Raw genomic sequence first — 10,402 nt, 5'->3', positions numbered from 1 at the left:
GACATTTCAACTAACACATGTGTTCACTAGTCTATGCCAGCAAATTTGTAGGACAGTTACCTGGCTGAAAAACTGGAAGAGATATATATTTGTTCCCATTACCAAGAAAGGTGATTGAATAGAACATATAAATTATCAAATAATATTATTAATATCACATACATGCAAAATATTGCTGAAGCATCCTAAAGAGACTAGAACACAACATTGACAGGGTATTTCCAGAAGTACCAGGAAAATTTAGAAGAGGCCATGGCACCAAGGAAATCATTGCTGATGTCAGATGAATCCTGGCTGTGGGAATCAGCAAGAGTTTGCATGTGTATGATATGAATGATATTGTGTGACAATGTCAACATTCAGTTGGATCACCTTTCTTGGGAATGTGAACAAATATGGATCTCTTCCAGTCAATTGGCCTGGTAACCATCTTCCAAATTTCCTGTCATAGCATGGTGTGAGTGTGTCCAAAGCCACATCTGTTTGTTGAAACATGTCAATTGGTGTTTCATTATATTGCCAATACCTTAAGTGGAGCTTAAACTTCTTTCTTCATCATCATTGGGTTTTGATCTTGAGCTACTTTTTAGAAAGGTTCTATGTTTTTTGGTATAGTGAATCTGTCCTGGACTCTATGAAATAGACTATGGCCTCAGAATTAGGGGAAAGCTCATTAACAAACGGCAGCATCCAAATAAATCAACTTTGCTTATAAAAAGCAAGGAGGACCAGAAACATTTATTACAGAAGTGTAGTCTTCCATGTTGATTACATCTCAACATCAAGAAAACAAAAAGTGTCACCACAGGACCAACAGGAAACATCATGATTGATGGAGAGAGAAGACTGAAGTGGTTAATGAATTCATCTTGCTTGTATCCACAATCAATATTCTTTAAATCAAAAGTAAAAAAAAATTAAAAAATATGTTGTATTGGGAAATTCTGCTGTTGAGGACCTCTCCAAAGTAGTAAGAGGAGTAATGTCAGTTGAAGGACTAAGGTGTGCCTAATTCAAGCAATGGTCTTTTCAATTGCTTCCTATGCATTCAGAAACTGAACTTTGGCTAAAGTTGACAGTAGAACAACCCATGTCTTTGAGTTATGGTGATGGAGAAGAGTACTGAATATCCTACGGACTGCCAAAATAACTGCCTTGGAGAAGATGCAGCAAGGATGAAACTCCACCTCACATACTTTGGGCATGCTGTTAGGAGAGACCGGTTGTTCGAAAGTGAGTGCTGGTGGCTTAGAGGTAAGGAATCACACAGCCAACTCCAAGGCATTCAGTTCGAATCCACTAGTTGCTCCACAGGGAAAAAAGATGAGCAATCTCTTCCTGCATGATTAATTGCCTTTGAAAACTCTCTGGAGGGTCAGCTACAGGTTGGTTTTGACTCAACAGTACACAACAACAACAGTCCTTGGAAAAAGGACATCATGCTTGGAATGGTGGAGAATCAGCAAAAAAAAAGAGGAAGAACTCAGTGAAATGGAGCAGTGAGCTCACATATGGCAGAGATGATGAGAATTCTCAGGGTCACTCTGAGTCATGGTGGACTCAGCATCACCTACTAACAATAATGGTTATAATGTAATCTACTGTAAAACATTGGTTTAGGCACTTTACATGTAACTAATTTAATTTTCATTTCATTAACTCATAGCTTACTCATCTATGATTGGAAAATCCTATTGGGAATTAATGATCATTGGCTCTGTCTTATGTTGGTGAGAACAGAGTAGTGGACTGAACGTGTTCACTCAAGAACATGTAGCTAGAAAAGAGGGTTAAGGTTTTGTATCCAAGCCCCTGATCCAGATCCTGCACTCTTCAATGTTAAAAATTAAAAGCTTTTGTTTTTTCAACACTCGATGAGATGGATTGGCTCAGTGACTGGGGGATGGGGCTGAGGGTGCGAGAGACAATAAGGTTGTCTCAGGATAGAGCAGGATTCAGAGCTGTAGTGCATATGGTCACTATGAGTCACTAACAACTCAGTGGCACATAACAACAACAACAACATGCCTCTGTTCTCTCATCTGTAAAATGGGTAGAATAAGACTTCTCTCTCTGTAATTCTCTAATTATACTTCTCTATCCTTCCTTTCTGATTTCTAGCATTTCCCTGTGTATCCTCTAAGAGGGCCACCTTAACCTTATCTCTGATGTTACTTACAATTTACAGCTGAGAGAAAAACAAAATAGAAGTATCTTACCAGCATCTGTATTGTCCAATTGTTTGGCAGAGATGAGTCTCTCTTCCTTATCTTTGTCAAGCACATTTAAAGATGAAGTTGCTGAAAGGGAGTTCAGGTAAGTTTGTTATTCTATTGTTGTTTCATTTGGGGAACTTCTCCCTGCCCCCACAGATGTTTGTCCTAGGATGTTCCTGAAAAACAAACCAAAACCAAAACCTTTATGGCAAACATAGAACTATTGATTGAAGAAAATTGAAGTGAGAGATAAAAAGACAACAGCACAAAAGCAAGAATGATGACAAATCTTTGCTGGGCCCAATGTTAATGTATTGAAATGATCTCTAGCATACACCAAGTAATTTAATGTCACTGAACTAGTAATAAACTCAATTTTAAACTTATGATTTTAATTCATGCTATTTTTCCTATTCAGAAATAACTACCTCTTTTCCCTTTCTATATATCCTTTTTTTCAGCCTTCCTTTTCTTCTTTCACTGTATTCATATTGCAAAATAAACATAATTAATGTGTATTTGATACTTCTCTTGTGTTCTCTGTGTGAACAGCAATAAAATTACAGGAAAATTCCAGCTACTATTGATCCAATTATAACTCATGGTGACCGCATGTGAGTAGAATTGCACTCTCCAGTGGAGTTTTTTTATTCTTTTTTTAGTGGAGGGTTGTTTTGGTTTCTTTTTCTAGGGAAAGTTTTCTAACTCATATTGATGTTTCACATAATCGTTCACAGACATTTTGTTTAAAACATTAATCAATTGTCATTGATTACTACAACCAGTTAATTACAATGTATAATCAACCCCTCATTGTGTCTTTCTTTTCTCTTCATCCAATTTATTTATATATTAATTTTTACTCACCTTTCCCTTTCTTCCTATCACATTAAACCTCCCACATATAGTTTTCAGTGGTTGATTTTTAGAAATAGCTCGCCATGCATTTTTCTCTGAGGAAACTCTAGAGCCACCTAAAACCTCTCATGGAGTAACTGCTGGATTAGAACTGTGTGCCTTTAGGTTGGCAATGCAACGCCTTACCCCTAAGCCATCATAAATTCCTCTTTAGAAAAATAGTTGCTAATTAATAAGGCATCCTCTTTAGGCTCAGAAATGAAAATGTTATAAAGTAGGAAATAGACTGATTAAGGGGGTTTCAGATCCTTTAAATGTGTAACAGGCATGGTTCAGTCCATAAGATCATGCCAGAAACAAAGGAAGACTTTAGGCTTCAGGAGAGAAGGCATCATTAGGAGAGATACTTTTCCCCCAGATACAGCACTTTCAGGTGCATATGGGTAAGGAGAGGATTGAAATTTTCCTGTGGAAAGAAAGATTCTTCCATTTGGAGACCTTTCCCTCCACAGCAGCAGGCCATCCCAGGTGCCAAACAGGACAAGAGAATTCAGAACATAGGTCTACAAACAGCGTAAAGACATTCTCTGCTTTCTGCAAGAAGGAGAGCTAACTTGAGACACCACCCTGCAAACAAACTGCTTAAGTTGGCACTCCTGATCATTGAACCATTCCAGAGCCCCAGATCTCACACCACTCCATAGAAAAATGAAGACATTATGTTTCAGGTGAGAAGGCACTATCAGGTGAGACACTCTTCTACAAGAGCCAGCAGTTTCAGGTACATGGAGAAGAGAGAAGGGGCTGAAACTTCCCTGGGGAAAGATCACTCAATTTAGGGATCCTTGCCTCCACCATTATGGGGCCATCTCAGGTGTCGAATAGGACAAGAGAGGTTGGGAGAGAAAGCTTCAGGCAGGGGAAAGACATTCTCAGCTTTCTTAGCTGGCACACTGACCTTCGAGAAAGAGAGTGGACTTGAAATGCCCCTGAACAGAAATTGCTTGAGTGGAGTACCTGGTCTCTCACCACTCAACCACTCCATAGATGAAGGAGGACAATAGTATGGGAGATGGGAACTATAATAAGGAAGATTCCCTCAGGGCTGCAGTGCAGCCAGCAAAAACCTGAAGGACTTTAGGAAAAGCAAATTGTCCCAGAAAAGACTTTCAGCAGAGTGAGTGTCTCATCCCATAGATTGAAAATTTTAAATTGGCAACTTATCAATAACATCATAAAGATAAGAACTATCAAAAACTTGCACAGACACAAGACAGGTACCATTTGCAAAGAAAAACTTCACATAATGTCAACCAAGCAGCAAGCATTTCAAACACCAAGAAAATAACAAATTAATCTTTCTCAAAAAAATCCCAGAGACTATTACAGACCCAATGAATACCACAGAGTCAAGAAGGCAGAAGATATATTTTCATACAGAGGCATTCAAACAGCTATGAAAGAAAATACCAAAGATGGAAGAAACAATGGAAGCCACAAATAAAGGGAATACCCTAAAGGTAAGGCATCAGAAGAAATATACTAAAGCAGAGTTATTTGGACACCTACAGAAGAAGGTGCAAATGATGGATGAAACAATGGAAGCCATTAAGGAAGCAAATATTCCAGAAACAGGGAGCCAGAAGAAATATATCAATTAGAAGGAACTTGCACAACTACAGAATAAAAAGCAAGAGATGGGCTCTCAGCTGGATGCTGCTATGTCAACACGCGGGAGCCCAGGTTTGAACTCGAAATAAACTTTGTTAATTCAGCTAAAAAAAAAGCAAGAGATGGAAGAAAGAACCAAAAGTATAGATTAAGAGTCAGTAGTCAGGATATTTAAAGACAAATTGCATTGGGAAAATCTGTCAGGGACCTTTCCAGAGTCCTGAGAAGCAAGGACGTCAATCTGGAGACTAAGGTGTGCCTAACCTAGGCTACAGTCTTCATGATTACTTGCTATGCATCAGAGAGCTAAACAATGACCAAGGATGACACAATAATTGATACCTTTGAGTTGTGGTGCTGGAGAGGAGTCTTGAACATGCCATGTACTGCCAAGGGGAAAAAAAGGTCTATCTTGGAGAAACCAAGTTTCTCCTTGGAGGCTAGGATTTTGAAGCTCCATCTCACATACTTTGGGCATGTGGCGAGAAGGGATTATCCTTGGAGAAGGATATCATGCTCAGTGGTGTGGAGGGATAGCACAGGAGGGGAAGAATTCCCTGGATGAGATGGATTAATACAGTAACTAGGGCAATGAGGGTAGGTATTTCAGAATCAGTGATACTGGCTCAGGACAGGGCAGGCTTCAGAGCTGTTGTACGTAAGGTTACTATGAGTCATAGGCAACTTGATGGTACATAATAACAACAGACAAAGGGGTATAAGAACTTAAAAAAACCATCACAAGATAGAGAGGGTACAGTCAACACAGTACTGGAAATAACAGAAATGCATGGAAATCGAGTCCAAAATATTAAGACAGAAATGACAGAAATATCCAACATGCTGGAAGGACAGAAAAAGTAGAACAGAAGACATTTTAAAGAGAATCGGGGAGCTGGAACGAAAAAATCCTCAACAGAAACATACTAGAAGAAAAATCAGAAATGAGACATAAAGAAAATGGAGAAAACACTAAAATCGTATGGATGACATCAAAAGGAACAACATATGAATGACTGGCATTCTAGAACATGAAAGGGACTGGGAAATCACAGAGAAAACTTTGGAAGAAGTACTAGAAGAAAAGGTACCAAGCATTCTGAAGAATGAGGATATCCACATTCAAGAAGCTCAGCAAACACCAAATAGACTAGATACAAAAAGAAAAACATAAAGATATATCATAGTCAGAGTCTCCAAAATAAAAGATAAGGATGTTGTTATGTGCTGTCAAGTCACTGGCGACTCATAGCAATCCTATGTACAATAGCTCTGAACTGTGCCAAACTTACTGTCTCTGACACACCAAACCCCATTGCTCCAGTCACTGTATCAATCCATCATATCCGGGTTCTTCCTCTCCTGTGCTGTCCCTCCATCCTTCCAAGCATGATGTTCCTCTCCAAGGACTGGTCTATCCTGTCCATATGCCCAAAGTGTGTGAGACAAAGTTTCAAAATCCTAGCCTCCAAGGAGAAATTTGGTTTCATCTTCTCCAAGACAGACATTTGTTTTCTTGGCAGCCCATGGTATGTTCAAGTCTCTTTTCCGGCACCACAATTTGAAGTCATTGATTCATCTTCTGCCATCCCTAGTCATTGTCCAGCTCTCTGAAGCATAAGTAATTGCGAAGATAATGGCCTGGATTAGGCACACCTTTGTCTCTAAACTGACATCGTTGCTTTTCAGCCCTATGGAGAGGTCCCTGGCAGCAGCAAATCTTTCCAGTGCAATTTGTCTTTTGATTTCCTCTTTGCTGGTGTTAATAACAGAAATGCATGAAAATCCAGTCCAAAATATTAAGACAAAAATGTGGAGCTGAGCAAGCTGTAATTGTTAATAACCTCAATCTCTACTCAATTGATCATGGTGTTGCCAGCTGGCCCAGTGGTGGGAATCTGTCTTCTTGATGTTGAGCTTCTAATGAGTTATAGAAGAACTAATAAATGAAAGAAAAAAGTTCCTCAAAACAGATGATAATGAAAATACAACATACCAAAACCTCTGGGACGCAGCTAAGGCAATCCTCAGGGACTGTTCATAGCAATAGGCAAAGACATAAAAAAAATGATGAAAGAAGCAAAATTACTGAAGTAACTAAATATTTGCATCAAAGAGAAAAAGATGGTCAATCTAACCACAAAGCATTTAAAAGAAAGGAAATTGTAAGATCAAGAACTGAAATCAATGAGATAGAAAATAGAAAAACAATTGAAACCATCAACAAAACCAAGAATTGGTTTTTCAAAAGGGTCAAAAAAATTGACAAATCACTGGCAAAGTTAACAAATAAAAAGAAAATGAAGACACAAATAAGTCAATTAAGGAATGATAGAGATGGCACCACAACAGAACCAGAGGAAATTAAACTTATTACATAAGAATATCATGAAAAACTATACTCTGATAAATTTGAAAACCTAGAGGAAATAGACAAATTCCTTGAAACTCGTGCTCTACTGATATTGACTCAGTCATATGTAGAGCTCTTGAATAGACCCACCACAAAAAAAGAAACAAAGCAGGTCATAAAAAGACACCCCCACATAAAAAAAAGTCCTGGACCACATGGCTTCATGGCTGAATTCTACCATATATTCTGAGAAGATTTATCACCAATCCTATGTAAGCTATTTAATAAAAAAGAAAGAAAAAACAGAATAAAGGAGGAACACTCCCAGAGATAGTCTATGAAGCAAGAATAATCCTAATACAAAAACCAGGCAAAAACATTACTAAAAAAGAAAACTACAGAACAATATCTCTTATGAACATAAATGCATGCAAAAATCCTTAACAAAATCCTAGCCAACAGAACCCAAAAGCACATAAAAAATTGACCAATTCGTCATAACCAAGTGGGACTCATAACAAATATACAAAGATGGTCAACATAAGAAAAAAAATCAACATCAATTCACCACATTGTTATTGTTGTTGTTATGTGCCATTGGGTCACTTGCTACTCATAGCAACTCTAGGTACAACAGCTCTGAACCCAGCTCTATCCTGAGCCAACCTTACTGTTTCTGATATGCCTACCCTCATTACCCCAGTTACTGAGTCAATTCTCAATGTCTTCCTCTCAGTGTCTCAGGGTTTTCCTCTCTTGAGCTGTCCCTCCACCCTCCCAAGCCTGATGTCCTGCTCCAAGGATGGGTCCCTCCTTGCAACAGACCCAAAATATGTCATATGGAGCTTCAGAATCCTTGCCTCCAAGAAGCAGCCTGGTTTCACCCTAATTAGAACAAACCTGTTTGTTCTCCTAGCAGTTCATATAATATTGAATATTCTTCTCCAGCATGCAGCTAAAAGGCATCAATTCTCATTCTATCATCAGTAGACATTGTCCAGCTTTCCAATGCATAACAAGTAATTGCAAAGACCATGGCCTGGATCAGGTGCACCGTAGTCTCCAGACTGACAGTGTTGTTCTTCAGTACTCTGGAGAGGTCACTGACAGCAGACTTTTTCCAGTGCAATTTGTCTTTCTATTTCCTGGCTGCTGGTACCAAGAGTGTTGATTATGGAGCCAAACAAACAGAAACTATTAACAATCTTAATCTCTTCACCATCTATCATGATGCTGGGCCCAATTGGCCTAATGGTAAGAATCTTTGTTTTCCTGATGTTGTGCTTCAATCCCTACTGAAGGCTGTAGTCCTTGACTTTCTGTAGCAAACACTTTCAGGTCCTCCTCAATTTCAGCAAGCAAGGTTATGTCATCTGCATAACACAGGCTGTTAATGAGTCTTCTTCCAATCTTGATGTCATATTCCTCCTCATAGAGTCCAACACCCCAGATGATCTCTTCCATATGTAGATTGAAAAAATATGGTGATAGGACACAACCCTCACATACACCCTTCCCATGCAGTATTTGCTTGCTCTGTTCTAACAATTGCCTCTTGGTCCAAGTGTAGGTTTCACATAAGCACAATCAAGTGCTCTGGGATTCCTATTCTCCTCAAGGTTAGCCACAATTTGTTGTGATCCACACAGTCAAATGCCTTTGCATAGTCAACAAAACCACAAATTGACATTCCTCTGATGCTGTCTGCTTTCAACCAAGATCCATCTAACACTAGCTATAACTAGCTAGTGCCATGGGTCTTCTAAATCTAGCCTGCACTTCAGGCAGTTCTCTGTTGATGTGCTACTCCAATTGTTTTTTTATAATTTTTAGCAGAATCTTGCTTGCATGTGATTTTAATGCTATTGTACTATAATTTCTGTACTCCATCAAGTCACCCTTTTTTGGAATGGGAACAAATTTGGAACTTTTCCAGTCAATTGACCAGGTGGATGTTCTTGGCACAACTTGGTGAACACATCCAGGGTAGCATCTATTTATTGAAATATCAATTGGTATGTCCTCAATTCCTGGCATCTTGTTTTTTGCCAATTCCTTCAGTGCAGCTTGAACTTCTTCCTTCATTACCACAGGCTTTTGTTCATACTTTCCCAACATTATTAACAAAGCAAATAACAAAAACCATATGATCTTAGCAATTGATACAGAAAAGGCATTTAACAAAATCCAACACCCCTTCCTGACCAAGATACTCAGCAAAATTGGAATAAAAGGGAATTTCCCTAATATAGTCAAGAGTATATATGTAAAACCAAAAGCCAATACTAATCTCAGTGGAAAAAGACTAAAAGATTTTTCTTTGCAAACAGAGACCTAATAAGGATATCTACTGTCAACATATCTATTCAGTATTGTATTGGAAGTACTTGCTAGGGCAATATGACAAAAGAAGGAAATAAAAGACTTCTATATCAGCAAAGAAATGGTTAAACTGTTTTTATATGCATATTTCAACAAACAGATGCTGCCCTGGATGTGCTCACTAGGTTGTTCAAAAAAAAATCTGGAGGACAACTACCTGGCCAACTCCTGGAAGAGATCAATATTTATTCCTATTCAAGAAAAAGGTAACCCCCCAAAAAAAATAAAAAGAAAAGAAAAAGGTGACCCAAAAGAGTATGGAAATTATCAACAACATCACAAATATCACAGACAAGCAAAATCCTGCTGAACAGTGTCCAAAAATAGACTGGAATAGTACATAAAACAGAGAGAACTGCCAGAAATACAAGCTGGGTTTAAAAGAAGTCATAGTACTAGAGATATTATCACCAATGCTGGATCTTGGCAGAAATTAAAGAGTACCAGAATAAAGTCTCTCTGTGTTTCATTGAATATGCAAAGGCATTTGACTGTGTGGAATACAACAAATTATAGCTAAACTTGAGGAGAATGGATATCCAAGAACACTTGATCGTGTTCATGCAAAACCTATGCTCAGACCAGGAAACAGTCAGTAGAACAGAACCAGGAAATGCTGTATGGTTTAAAATCAGGAAAGGAGTACATCAGGGATGTGTCCTATCTCAATACCTTTTCAGTCTATATGCAGAACAGATCATTTGAGAGTCTGGGTTCTATGAGGAGGAATATGGCATTAGGATTAGAAGACTCATCAATAATCTAGAAATGCTGATGACACACCCTTGCTTGCTGAAACTGAGGAGGACCAGAAATGTTTGCTGTAGAAGGTCAAGGATTGTAGTCTTCAATATGGATTGAAGCTCAACATCAAGAAAACAAAGATTCTTTTTTTTTTCTATAATTATATTTTATTAATTTT

Source organism: Elephantulus edwardii, unplaced genomic scaffold (genome assembly GCF_000299155.1).
Source record: "Elephantulus edwardii isolate Elephantulus edwardi_28Jun2011 unplaced genomic scaffold, EleEdw1.0 scaffold00099, whole genome shotgun sequence".
In the NCBI taxonomy this organism is placed as follows: domain Eukaryota; kingdom Metazoa; phylum Chordata; class Mammalia; order Macroscelidea; family Macroscelididae; genus Elephantulus; species Elephantulus edwardii.
This window is presented reverse-complemented; position numbering follows the sequence as displayed.